The sequence below is a fragment of the Oncorhynchus mykiss genome, chromosome 3 (assembly GCF_057628025.1).
Source record: "Oncorhynchus mykiss isolate SJ-2025 chromosome 3, ASM5762802v1, whole genome shotgun sequence".
NCBI classification, from domain to species: Eukaryota; Metazoa; Chordata; class Actinopteri; order Salmoniformes; family Salmonidae; genus Oncorhynchus; species Oncorhynchus mykiss.
The window spans coordinates 16,204,823-16,219,882 of NC_143024.1; positions in this window are offsets into that span (position 1 = coordinate 16,204,823).

The window sequence follows — 15,060 nt, forward strand, 5'->3', positions numbered from 1 at the left end:
CGGTACAGAGTCAATGTGGAGGCTATATACAGGGGGTACCGGTACAGAGTCAATGTGGAGGCTATATACAGGGGGTACCGGTACAGAGTCAATGTGGAGGCTATATACAGGGGGTACCGGTACAGAGACAATGTGGAGGCTATATACAGGGGGTACCGGTACAGAGTCAATGTGGAGGCTATATACAGGGGGTACCGGTACAGAGACAATGTGGAGGCTATATACAGGGGGTACCGGTACAGAGTCAATGTGGAGACTATATACAGGGGGTACCGGTACAGAGACAATGTGGAGGCTATATACAGGGGGTACCGGTACAGAGTCAATGTGGAGGCTATATACAGGGGGTACCGGTACAGAGTCAATGTGGAGGCTATATACAGGGGGTACCGGTACAGAGACAATGTGGAGGCTATATACAGGGGGTACCGGTACAGAGTCAATGTGGAGGCTATATACAGGGGGTACCGGTACAGAGTCAATGTGGAGGCTATATACAGGGGGTACCGGTACAGAGACAATGTGGAGGCTATATACAGGGGGTACCGGTACAGAGTCAATGTGGAGACTATATACAGGGGGTACCGGTACAGAGACAATGTGGAGGCTATATACAGGGGGTACCGGTACAGAGTCAATGTGGAGGCTATATACAGGGGGTACCGGTACAGAGACAATGTGGAGGCTATATACAGGGGGTACCGGTACAGAGTCAATGTGGAGGCTATATACAGGGGGTACCGGTACAGAGACAATGTGGAGGCTATATACAGGGGGTACCGGTACAGAGACAATGTGGAGGCTATATACAGGGGGTACCGGTACAGAGTCAATGTGGAGGCTATATACAGGGGGTACCGGTACAGAGACAATGTGGAGACTATATACAGGGGGTACCGGTACAGAGACAATGTGGAGACTATATACAGGTGGTACCGGTACAGAGACAATGTGGAGGCTATATACAGGGGGTACCGGTACAGAGTCAATGTGGAGACTATATACAGGGGGTACCGGTACAGAGACAATGTGGAGGCTATATACAGGGGGTACCGGTACAGAGTCAATGTGGAGACTATATACAGGGGGTACTGGTACAGAGTCAATGTGGAGGCTATATACAGGGGGTACCGGTACAGAGACAATGTGGAGGCTATATACAGGGGGTACCGGTACAGAGTCAATGTGGAGGCTATATACAGGGGGTACCGGTACAGAGTCAATGTGGAGGCTATATACAGGGGGTACCGGTACAGAGACAATGTGAAACATGTTGGTATCACAGACTCAGACAGGGAGAGTTTGAAAATGTCAGTGAAGACACTTGCCAGTTGGTCAGCTCATGCTCAGAGTACACGTCCTGGTAATCGTCTGGCCCAGCGGCCTTGTGAATGTTGACCTGTTTGTAGGTCTTACTCACATCGGCTGCGGAGAGCGTGATCACACAGTCATCCGGAACAGTTGATGCTCTCATGCATGTTTCAGTGTTATTTGCCTCGAAGCGAGCATAGAAGTTATACCGGTACAGCTCGTACCGGTACAGTGATCGCATTTATTTTTTTAGGTTTTTTTTGGACAATAAGGATGCAAGTAACGTTTTTATTTTATTTACTGTTTACTAGTCTTAGTTTCCTACCTGGTAGGCTCATGTCACTGGGCAGCTCTCGGCTGTGCTTCCCTTTGTAGTCTGTAATGGTTTGCAAGCCCTGCCACATACGACGAGTGTCGGAACAGCCGGTGTAGTTCGATTCGATTGATGAATTAGGGTCAGTAATTATTAAGGAACTCCCCTCACCTGGTTGTCTAGGTCTTAATTGAAAGGAAACACAAAAAACCAGCAGACACTAGGCCCTCCATGGAATGAGTTTGACACCCCTGGCATAGGACTATGCTGTGAAGGTAAATAAAATCTAAGTTTATTTGTCCTGTGCACAGGATACAACAAGGGTAAATAGTACAGTGAAATGCTTATTTGCAAGCTTTTCCTCAACAATGGAATATTCAATATCAATGGTAAAGAAGTAAGAAATACAGAATATAAACTGAAAAAAAACAGCTCAGAATCAATACTAGGTCAGATCAAATAAAAACACAGGAGAATGGATGCTAATTCTCATGTAATTTAACTGTACCTTGCTGTTTATGCCATTGTGTGTTTCCTGCAGTCTGTGAAGCCTCCTTTTTCTCCTCGACATCCCGAGAGACTCCAATTCCCAGCATACCCTCCCTCACTCCCTCAGCTGCACAACGTGTCCCGGCAACAGTTTCCAACACAATCCTGTCCTCCTCCTCTGTCTTGCAGCGCACCACTAGAGCACGTGAGTTGATGTTTTGGGGGGGAAGGATGGTGTCTCAAACGCACACTGCCCAAAGGTTAAAACATATGTCGTTACTTTCAGAAACACAGGAAAAGCTCAGAAATTGATTTTCATTATTTGATTGTACAGGAGTATTTATAAATGTGTTATACACCTCGGAGTCGGAAACTAAAGAGAATGCACAAGCTGCTCCTTTTTAAAGTGGCAACACTGATTATAATATAGAACCGAGGGCTGAAGCTGTTGTAGCAGACATGAGTGGCTCATGGTCTTGTGATGAGGTAGCCCCTGCCTACGACATCAAAATCAGTGTTATTCTCAGCAAAGGGGGAACGTCCTCTTGGTCTAACAGTCAAGACATTGGTTTCTCCCTTGGTAGACCTGAGTTCAGATCCCGCCCTGGACACTAACCACTAGGTTGTCCCCCTTCCTCTGTGTCCCTCAGCTCCTGTGTCGTCATCGGTGTTACCTCAATTTATGGTCCCCACGGGAGTCCCTGGTATGCCCTCTCTGGTACCATCTGGCATGGTCCAGGGACAACAGCTGATCCAGATCCAAACCCCTACAGGTCTGAGCACCATGCTACTGCCCACAGCTGTTAACCCTGGTACCGGCCCGGCCAATGCCCAGCAGATCTACTTCACCCAGGTACGGACTGCATCAGTGCTCATGGATCTTCTCTGACCTGCTTTGGTTCAGCTCAGCGAGGTGGAATGCATTTAAGAATGTATTTAACTTCATCTCATTACTATATCTCACAGGGTTTCCCGGTCCGAAACGTCAGGCCTGGGCAGAACCCTATGGGGATAGTTCTGAATTTACAGCAAGGCCAGATGATTCGACCCATCACCCTACTCTCTGGTAATTTTATAACTTTAGGTCTTTAATTTCAGCATCTTTATCCAGTGCTGTTTTCACAGAGCTACAATAGACATACAGGGGTCCCAATGGTACAGTAACACCATTTTGTTAACAGCCCTCTCTCTCCTATGGTAGGACCTGGAGGGCAATTCTTTGCTCCGTCTATGGGGATGCCTCAGGTTGTGACCCAGCCTGCACAGATTAGGCCCACTGCTGGCCCCAGTGGTGTTTTACGGCAGGCGGTGCCCAGCACCTTTGCCACTATGCAAATCCCTGCCACCCTCACCATCCGCGGGTCCAGTCACGCCCCCCTCACCACCACGGCTAGCACCATGGGCACCCGGCCCACTCTACTCAACACTTCCGCACAGCCTCAGATTTGTAAATTCTTATTTTATGGGTGGGTCTAAATTCAATGAAGTACAGCTTTTGTCTCTATAGTGACATCTGTTGAACATCCCCTGCTTTCCTTTGTGCTATAGTGAAATGGAACCAAGTCCCAGTCGCTCTCCAATCGCAGCTTCTGCAGATCGTCAAGAGCAACAGCCAGGCCAATGTACCCGTGGCCACGCCCCTGACACAGGGCAACACCAAAGGTACAGTAATTACATCCATATCAGATCTATTGCTCATTATCATATTCCCTCGCTGGTTCTAAGTGTAGATATGTCGCTGAACAGAACATTGGTTAAATGTTTCCCTGTTCTGTTTGTTTTACAGTTGATCGGGAGGTAAAGATATGCCCCCGATGTGGAGCCCAATTCAAAATGCAAGAAGCACTTCAAGGACATATGTGTGTAAGAAGCTTAATCATATGCACCATAGGACATTCTAGATATTAAACCATGAACATTCACCACTAGTAATGATGAGAATGATGGCCCTTTTAAACTGTATTGAATTCCCCCCTCCCAGTTCTGCTGTCCAGACCTGGTCATTACTGCTGGGCCTTCCAGCAGCAGTGGCACTCAGAACCCCCTGCCAGAACTGGCTCCCAGCTCCAACCCAGACCCTCCGCCTAAGGTGGTTATGCTAGTGGATGATTTCTACTATGGCCACTTCGCGGGCCAACAGTCCCTGGTCGACAGCCAGCCCACGAAGCTGAACTATTCCTTCAAATGTGTCATCTGTCCCAAGAGGTCCAATAGCAACATTAGGTGAGGAAGGGGTCCCCTGCTCCAGATACACACACACACACAGTATGTACACAAACAGGCTGACCATAAATTGATTTGAAATGACAACATTTAGGGGTAGAAGTATCAATCAAATGTTTGCATGTGATATATTGTCACAAAAGTATCTGGACCACTTATTGAAGGGTTAGAACTATGCAAATGCAAATCTCAATTGATGGAAGGATGTTAACTGTGTGTGTGTTCGGCAGGCTGATGGACCACATGAAGCAGCACCCAGAGATGACTAAATGGGTGGACCAGCTGACCTCCTGCCAGCACTGCTTCCGCCAGTTCTCTACCAGCGCCCAGCTCCAGTACCATGTGGAGAATGCCCACGGGCCCACTCAGTCTTCCAGTACACCCTCACATTACCATACTTACATATTCACCTGTTGTTAAATATGCATCCTGTGAGATATATTTTCTTATGATTAAACTAAGTTGCATTTGATGGAGGATTTGTGATTCGTTTTCTCTATTGACCGTGCAGCTTGTTGTAAGATCTGTGAGTGGGCGTTTGAGAGTGAGCCTGTGTTCCTGCATCACATGAAGAACACCCACAAACCAGGAGAGATGCCCTATATTTGCCAGGTTGGTAACCTTTCACCTCCAGTTAAACAGGATAGAATAAAAGCTGGCCTTTCCATTTCCTCTCAGAACCACACCTTCCTGAAGTCCCATCCCTTCTTCTTTTCAAGGTGTGTCGGTACCGGTCTTCTTTCTTTTCTGATGTGTACAACCACTTCTGTACCAATCATGCAAAGACATGCAACCAGCTGTGTGTCTACTGCCTGAAGGTGTTCAAGAGCCCCAACTCCTACCAGCAGCATTACATACGACACCAGGTAGAGGAACAACCCAGGCCCATTACATTTTATGTCATTTAGCAGACGCTCTTATCCACAACAATTTACAGTAGTGAGTGCATACATTTTCTCGTACTGGTCCCCCGTGGGAATCAAACCCACAACCCTGGTGTTGCAAGTCCCATGCTCTACCAACTAAGCCACACAGGACCATAAAAAAGTAAGCATTGTTCCCATTTAAAACTGTTGTAAAGAATTTACTTCAAGGAAGGTATTTTCTTAAAGTGCAAAAAAGTATTTATGGCCTGGTTTCCCACACTCATATTATACCTAGTCTTAGATTAAACACCAATCTCAACAGAGGATCTTCATTGTAAGTGTGTATTTAGTCCAGGACTAGGATTAATCTGGGTCTGGGAAACCGGTCCCATATGTTTTATAAAGGCAGTGATACTGCAAGAAAAAGTGTTTCGTAAACTCTTGTACAAAGACAAAACGAGATCACAATTTCTTCTGCAGTTTATGTATAGCCCTGAAACGCTGAACCCAACTCTTGATTTTTCAGGCCAGTAGAGCGAGTCACTGCAACAAGTGCCGTTTGCAGTTCCTCTCTGCCACGGACAGGATGGAGCACAAAACCCACAGCCACAGGACCTTCCGCAAACCCAAGCAGCTGGAGGGGCTCCAACCTGGGACTAAAGTGAGTTGATGAACAGCTTCATTTCACTGATTAGACCTTCTCTTACTTGTGCCACAAAGTGCCGTCATCCACAGAGAAATGTCTTGCCACTTTATCTACACTCTTAGTAGAAAAGGTGCTTTCTGCTATTCCCATAGGAGAACCTTTGAAGAACCTTTTTTGGTTCCATGTAGAATCCTTACAGGGGGTTCAACATGGAACCCAAAATTAGGGTTCTACATGGAACCCAAAAGGGTTCTCCTATGGGGATAGCCGAAAAACCCTTTTGGAACCCTTTTTTCTAAGAGCGTAGAGATTCAGGCAATTTACTTGTTGGACAGAACAACGGTTAACCAAAAAGAAATGCATGTCCTAGATCAAGAAGGAGTTATATTAGTATAGGTATAGTATTCATAAGTAGAATGGGGTTAAACACTGTGTTCTATTCTTGTCTGTGTACTTAGGTGACCATCAGGGCATATTCCCACCACAAGGGACAGTTGCCCAAGAATGTACCTATGGACTATAAGACGACAGGCCCCACTCCTCAGGCGGGCCAGACCTACACCAACATACAACATAAACTACAACATCAGTCCAAACCACCTCCACAAACAACCAGAACCACCATGAGGAAATCCATCAAGCAGTTGGACCTGCTCACCAAGTTTCAGAAACGGAGGTGAGTAATAGTCATATTGTTGTACATGGAGCGACTACAAATCCCAGGACTACAAATCCCAATCATTCATCTCAGACTTAGTTTTTGATTGAGAAGTGTGACAGTAGCGCTAGCTTGCCCTCTGAGAGCATGTATAAACATAATCATCATTTGGTGGGTGTTTGTTATTTTTCACACATGTACAAGTGTGTATTAATACGTGTGTGTGAGTTGGAAATACGTTTTTTTTGCATATCCCAACTCTCCCTGAAACACCCTTGGAGGGTTGGCTCACGGCCAGGGTGATGTATAAACGCATATATTGTGGCTGAAGTGTCTGACCTCTGTGTGACCTCTACAGTGTGTCTCTAGTCAAGCAGCGGTGCATGGAGTGCAGCTCAGACGTACCCAGCTTCCCCGACCACTACCCCACCTTCGTCCACTGTGCTGTGTGCCCCTACAGCACCTGCTGTTCGCGCTCCTACGCAGACCACATGATTACGTGAGTCAAGCTTCAATATAGATAATGTTTTATTAGTCAAAGAAACAATGGTTCATTCATTGATCATAGATGACTTGGACAGTTTGATAGTGTTCATTTCTCTTGTTGCAGAAATCATGCACCACGTATGAAAACCAACCGGGTCCCCCTGCACAAGCGGCCCCCCCCTTGGTAATGGACACCTTTTCTGCTGTGTTTTTGATATTTTTTTGCCTTGCCAGTTACTAGGGACACGTTCCAACCTTCATTCCCTCTGTTCCACACAGCTATTTGAAGCTGCGGTGTGAGCTCTGTGACTTCAGCTCTCAGACAGGGGACCTTATGGCCAAGCACCTGGCCCAGGACCCAAGTCACGGCTCCAGCACCTGTACACCAAACGGTAGGTGTCTTCAAGCTCCCCACAGAACTCCAAACAGATAGCCTTTGCATGTCAGTTTTATCATGGAAGGAGAAAGATGCTTTATATTTGCAGTTTAGAAAATGTTTTGAAATTGCTAGCACAATTTATAAAGTGTATACTACTACGTACAATGCATAAGCATTTAGACATGAACATTTATACACCATTAATCTTATTCATTAAATGTACTATAAAGTAGAACCAGGATGGCAACACCCTAACAAAATGTATCTATTCATGGTGACATTTTGTGCAAAATGTGCCAGCAAAAAAGCCCCATGATTTGACATCTAGTTGTGGTCGGTTGCTGTCGTTATTTGCTTTGTTGTTTAACTTGGCCTGATGCCAAATGTTTTGTTGCACAAGGTGTTGAGCTTATCTCCCCTTGTGAACACTGAAAGACATGGTAGGATTATTGAACAGTGAGACATGGTTCACACCAGATATTGTACAGTGAGACATGGTTCACACCAGATATTGTACAGTGAGACATGGTTCACACCAGATATTGTACAGTGAGACATGGTTCACACCAGATATTGTACAGTGAGACATGGTTCACACTAGATATTGTACAGTGAGAGACATGGTACACACCAGATATTGTACAGTGAGACATGGTTCACACCAGATATTGTACAGTGAGACATGGTTCACACCAGATATTGTACAGTGAGACATGGTTCACACCAGATATTGTACAGTGAGACATGGTTCACACTAGATATTGTACAGTGAGACATGGTTCACACTAGATATTGTACAGTGAGACATGGTTCACACCAGATATTGTACAGTGAGACATGGTTCACACCAGATATTGTACAGTGAGACATGGTTCACACTAGATATTGTACAATGAGACATGGTTCACACCAGATATTGTACAATGAGAGACATGGTTCACACCAGATATTGTACAGTGAGACATGGTTCACACTAGATATTGTACAGTGAGACATGGTTCACACTAGATATTGTACAGTGAGACATGGTTCACACTAGATATTGTACAGTGAGACATGGTTCACACCAGATATTGTACAGTGAGACATGGTTCACACCAGATATTGTACAGTGAGACATGGTTCACACCAGATATTGTACAGTGAGACATGGTTCACACCAGATATTGTACAGTGAGACATGGTTCACACCAGATATTGTACAGTGAGACATGGTTCACACTAGATATTGTACAGTGAGACATGGTTCACACTAGATATTGTACAGTGAGACATGGTTCACACCAGATATTGTACAGTGAGACATGGTTCACACCCGATATTGTACAGTGAGACATGGTTCACACCAGATATTGTACAGTGAGACATGGTTCACACCAGATATTGTACAGTGAGACATGGTTCACACTAGATATTGTACAGTGAGACATGGTTCACACTAGATATTGTACAGTGAGACATGGTTCACACCAGATATTGTACAGTGAGACATGGTTCACACCCGATATTGTACAGTGAGACATGGTTCACACTAGATATTGTACAATGAGACATGGTTCACACCAGATATTGTACAATGAGAGACATGGTTCACACCAGATATTGTACAGTGAGACATGGTTCACACTAGATATTGTACAGTGAGACATGGTTCACACTAGATATTGTACAGTGAGACATGATTCACACCAGATATTGTACAGTGAGACATGGTTCACACCAGATATTGTACAGTGAGACATGGTTCACACCAGATATTGTACAGTGAGACATGGTTCACACTAGATATTGTACAGTGAGACATGGTTCACACTAGATATTGTACAGTGAGACATGGTTCACACCAGATATTGTACAGTGAGACATGGTTCACACCAGATATTGTACAGTGAGACATGGTTCACACCAGATATTGTACAGTGAGACATGGTTCACACCAGATATTGTACAGTGAGACATGGTTCACACCAGATATTGTACAGTGAGACATGGTTCACACCAGATATTGTACAGTGAGACATGGTTCACACTAGATATTGTACAGTGAGACATGGTTCACACTAGATATTGTACAGTGAGACATGGTTCACACCAGATATTGTACAGTGAGACATGGTTCACACCAGATATTGTGGAGTGCCCATAAAATCCCCTCATATAGGACACCAGAGGGGGCCTTCAATCATAAATATTTGTACATCTATATTGGTTAGAACGAGGCCTTATGTTCTGGTCATGCGGTCACACTAAAGCTATTGGCTCTACCTAATGTAAAACTATTTTTACAAACTTGTAAACACAAAAAAAAATGAAATGGTGAGCGTGTGTGTGTGTGTGTGTGTGTGTGTGTGTGTGTGTGTGTGTGTGTGTGTGTGTGTGTGTGTGTGTGTGTGTGTGTGTGTGTGTGTGTGTGTGTGTGTGTGTGTGTGTGTGTGTGTGTGTGTGTGTGTGTGTGTGTGTGTGTGTGTACAAAAAGTAATGTGGAAAAAGATGAACCACACACAACAGGTGTTTGTTACCACACATTCCCCTTCTCTTCATTAATGAGGTCAAAGAACTCTACATGGCTGCATCCCATGTTGCTCGTTCACACACTATCATCAACTAGATTCAGCCACGTGACCATTTGAGTTTTTCTTGAGGGGATGGTCAGGGGGCCAAAACATAATTACAAATCATTTGTAGACTGCAAATTGACCTCAAAGCCCAAACGGATATAATATTTGACTAAAACATCATTTCAAACCTTGCTTACATTTGTATAAGATCACATATCTCTCTATTATGCGTGGGAATACGTTGGAACAGGAAATGTAAATCACCTGGCCCTGATTTGCTGGTGTGTTTACAGTCTTATGTCCAACAAAGAAGGCCTGTGGGCTGCCACTTGTGGAACCCTGCATTACAGGAACTGACAGATTGTTGTACATCAAGACACACTCCAAAGCATGTTTTGTGCCAAAGTAAATAGGAAAATGTGTGGAGTCTAAAAATGACCCAAGTGCAGAGGAGTAATGTCTTACCAAGGAGACAGTCTGCATACCAATCTGTTTTCCTCTGCTGTTTATGTTATTTTCAGACTACTGGCCAGTTGTGAAGGTATTTTTCCCTGTTCTATACACATGGTGTTGTAAAAGTGGACTTGGCTGACATAAGAAATGGCCCAGGGAGTTTATAAAAGAAAAGTTGTCAACTTGGCTCTGTGGAGCAGAATACTAACTGTTGTTCCTGTGATCCCCTTCCCTCCCCCACAGAGTCTCTGGAGTCTGACATTGAGTTCTGCCAAGAGGAGGAGGACAAATCCGGGGGGGGTGTGGAAGTGGGGAGGTCTGAATGGGCGTTAATGGAGAACTGGAGAGAACCTCTGCTGAGAGGCACCAACTCCGCAACCATCCTCGACTTCACAGAGAGCTGCGGTCCTCGCCAGTCCTTAAACAAAAACAGTGACGCTGTCGACTACTTCAACCTGCTCTTCCCGTACTCGCTCATGGAGCTCATCGCCAACGAGACCAACGCCAAGGCCAAGACCTGCCAGTTTCTTGGGCAGCGTGACCCGGACTGGGTCCCTGTTGCTGCTCACGAGATCAAGGGCTTCATAGGTCTCAGTATCCTCATGGGCCTTCAGAGCCTCCCAGAGCCTGCCAACTACTGGTCCTGGCAGCACTACGACAACTGCCACACCTTCTTCAGGGCCATGTCCATCAAGCGCTTCCAGCAGATCTCCAACAACATCTGGATGGGTAGTCTGCTCACCTCCATGGAGGAGGAGGAGGGGGAGGGCAGTGGCAGCGACAGGCTGCGTCTCTTCAGACCTATGCTGAGCATCCTTGGCGACTCCATGTGGGAAGCCTACCAACCCAACCGGTGCCTGGCCATCGACCGGGCCCTGCTGCCCAGCCTGGAGACGGAGGCCGGCCAAGCCAAAGGGAACCCCAAGGCCCAACCAGGGGTGTGGCTGCTGTGTGACTCCAAGTCGGGCTACTGCCACCGACTGCTCATCCACATGGGGAGGGAGAAGGAGAATGAGCTGGGGTTCAGTGTAGTTCCCCCCTTAGTGGAGGGACTCCAGCAGAAACACCACCAGCTCTTCCTGGGTAGCTCACTGGCCTCTGCCCCTCTCATGCAGAAGCTCTTGGACCAGGGCATTTACGCCTCCAGCTCCTTTCCTCCACCAAGCCCCATCCTCCCCAGGGAGCTGTGGGAGCAGGGTAAGCTGGAGAAGCCTGGGGACTTCCTGCAGAGGCAGTTGGGTCCCCTGCTGGCCACCCGCTGGAAAGACACCAAGGAGATGGGCTGCCTGTCCACCAACGCCAGGCCGGGGCAGCCAGACACAGTGTGGAGGAAGTCTCAAACCAAAGTGGGCGAACTCAGCCCCATCGAGCGGCCCTTAGCCTTCCGACTTCTGCAGGAGAATATGCGAGGAGTGGACATCTGCAAACAGCTGCTTGCCTGTAACCCTCTAGGAGGGCTGCCACTAGACAAGCACTGGCGCAGTCTCTTCTGGTTCCTGGTCAACCTGAGCATAGTCAACGCCTTCATAGTGCTGCGGGAGAGCCGCAAAGAGAACCCACCATCATGGGTGCAGGGCGGACTCTTTACCCAGGCAAACTTTCGAAAGCGCTTAGGGCACCAGCTAGCCAAGTGTGCAGAGAGACAAGCACGCATCCACTCTGAGAATAAAGAGGGACTAGCGAGCGTGCGAGAAGTTGCCCTTCAAGGCAATCCAAATAAACTAAGGCACAGATTGGTTAAACTCACCGCCAAGACCAAGAGATGCAAGAACTGCAATCTGAAGAACCTGCGCCATGAGAGCGTGTTTGGATGCATCGTTTGCAAAGCCAACCTGTGCAAGCAGCCCAGCTGCTTCTGGGAGTATCATGGCTTCTCACCCCACCACTCAGGTCAATCATTTATTTGATGTTTTGTAGGTGCACACACAATAATATCATCTCTTGTGATACCAAAACACATACAGTATATAATCAATTCAAGACTAGCTTCATCTCTATGAGTATACAAGCTTCAAAAACATTGTCTGTGACTGCTTGACAGGGGAACTGTGAAAGATGATATTAATAATACATTATGACAGGGAAAACAAAGTCTACATAGTTCAACCTGAAACAGAAATGTTTGTTGTAACACTTACATTTAGCTGCGTGCTCTTTCTTTTCAAATCTAAATATCTTATCCTCTCTCGCTTTTTTTTTTACAGGCTCCCCTAATGTTGGATTCATCATGGAGGACATGAGGTACTTTACGAGACACACTCCTGCCGTTTCACACAATTTACTCCCCCCAAAATATTGTGATTAATTGAGATGTTTTATCTGTCATGCCTCAAATACCACTCATCTTTCTTTCCTGCAGAAACACCACGGGAGCAGACCGCTTTGACGACAGCAGCGAGTGGGGTCCCTTAGGGCCGGAGAGTGACCTGGACGAGGCAATGGCCCCAGTGGAGGACATGGGCTCAGACACAGACAATGAAGAAATGGAGGTTGAAGGTCTTGGCAAGGACGTTGATGAAATTGTTAATGAAGGGGAGTCTAAACAGCAGCCTGCCGTATCTGACCCTCCCGTCACCCCTCCGACAGTACGCCCGGTGGTAAAAGAACGAGAGGACACCCTCTCTGTGCGTCTGCTGAGGATAGTGCTGTTCGCTCTGTGCTGCGGGGAACGTCAAGCCGCCAAGCAGCTATCCACCCAGTCTAATCTCATCCGGACCTGGCTGAAGAACAAGGAGAAGCAGCTGGAACGTGATGGCCGGGGACCCGGCAAGGGAGAGGCGGTGGAGCGCATGGTGGAGTGGGTCATGGCCCAGCGAGAGCAGCAGCTGCCGCTCAACGAGAAGAACCTTTTTCAGAGGGCTTCTGAGATCCACAGCCAGGACGGTCACAGCAGCGCCTTCCGCATCTCTTACGACTGGGCTGTGAGCTTCATGCTGCAACATAGCCTTGGCTGGCAGGCTGTTGGGCGGACTGCCACGGTCAACTGCCGCCTGCCACGCTCCATGGAGGACAACGCTAACTCCTTCACCAAGTTCACCCGCAAGCACATCCAGGCCCACGATCTGCCCCACACAGGCATAGCTGCCATGGACGAGCTGTCTGTCTTTGTAGACATTGAGGCGCTTGCGGATCCAGCCAAAGTGGATAAAGAAGAGGCTCTCCAGCTGGTGGGAACCAGGGAACCTCTGGTCACCATCTATCTTTCAGCGCTGGCCGATGGCACCATGCTACGCACCATGGTCCTAATCAAGGGGCAGCTCCCCAAGATGCAGGGCACAGGCCTCCCAAACTCTGTCCTGCTGGAGGCCAAGGTGGAGGGATTCACCAGGGACGAGGAGTTGGCACTGTGGGAGTCTCGGGTGTGGCGCCAACATATGCTGGACCAGAACAGGAGTACCAAAGGCATGCTGATCCTGGACGGCCACCGTGGACACGTGTCTAAGGACTTCTTGACCACCCTTGGTGCCACTGGCACCCTTCCGGCTGTGGTCCCTGCTGGCTGCACCTGCCGCCTCCAGCCCCTGGAGATGTGCCTGCGGCCCGTGCTGCAGAGCTTCTTGCTGGCCCGCTGGGCCCGGCTGGCTGCCGAGGGTGGGGCAGCAGGGGCCACACACAAAGACCTAGTGCAGCTGCTAGTGGCCTGGCTAGTGGAGGCCTTGTCCTACCTAGAGGAACAGCCTGATCTGCTGCGACAGTCCTTCCACCTTACTGACTTGGTCCCTGGGCAGCGGGACCAGGAAATGACCAAGACTCTGGCAGAGACCCAGTCAGAGCTGATGAGTACTCTCAGAGAGGCCCTGCTAGGTCCTGAGGTTCTGGAACCAGAGTCACCAGCAGAGCTCGAGCAGGAAGACAGCAGGGGTACAGAGGACATGGAGGCTGGAAAAGAGAGGGTAGATGAGAAGCAAGAGACTGGAGAAGAGAGGGTAGATGAGGAGCAAGAGGCTGGAGAAGAGAGGGTAGATGAGAAGCAAGAGGCTAGAGAAGAGAGGGTAGATGAGAAGCAAGAGGCTGGAGAAGAGAGGGTAGATGAGGAGCAAGAGGTTAAAGAAGGGAAGGTAGATGAAGAGCAGCAAAGTGAAGAAGGAACATTAGATGAGAATCACAAGGAACCTATAGAAATGGACACAACAAAGGATAACATCTTGGAAAAGGGAGAAGAGATGGAGCCGCTGCCAGAGAGCCAGGAGGGTCCCATGAGGAGGTCTCCCCCTCTTAGTCCTTCCCTTTCACAAACTCTGAGTTGAATACTTCGGTCCTACTCAAGAACATCTGCCGTGTTGCCTTAGGCCACACAGCCTGTGGGTCTTCTCTGCAAATGGCCACAGAAGATTACAGTGCATACTGTTAAAGTACAATTGGTCAACCTTTGAACCTTTTTTTATGTCATCAGTGTGGGGAAACTGAGTGGGGATCCCTTGTTTGACTTGACAGGTTCTATGTTTTGCTTTAATGAACACTATGACGCACAACAGACTGGATCCAAACTCCATCAACCGTAAGGCATGTTCTTGTGGTGTTAGAAATCAAATCTAAACAGATCATCAACTGAACACAAAACATTTTAAGGTGCTATACTGTACATTAATGCATTCTTAATTCAGTTTGAGAATATTTACTATGCATTGTTTAGTATTTTCTAAAAGTTCAATGCCTTTTTGACAGATTGGTGTTGGTT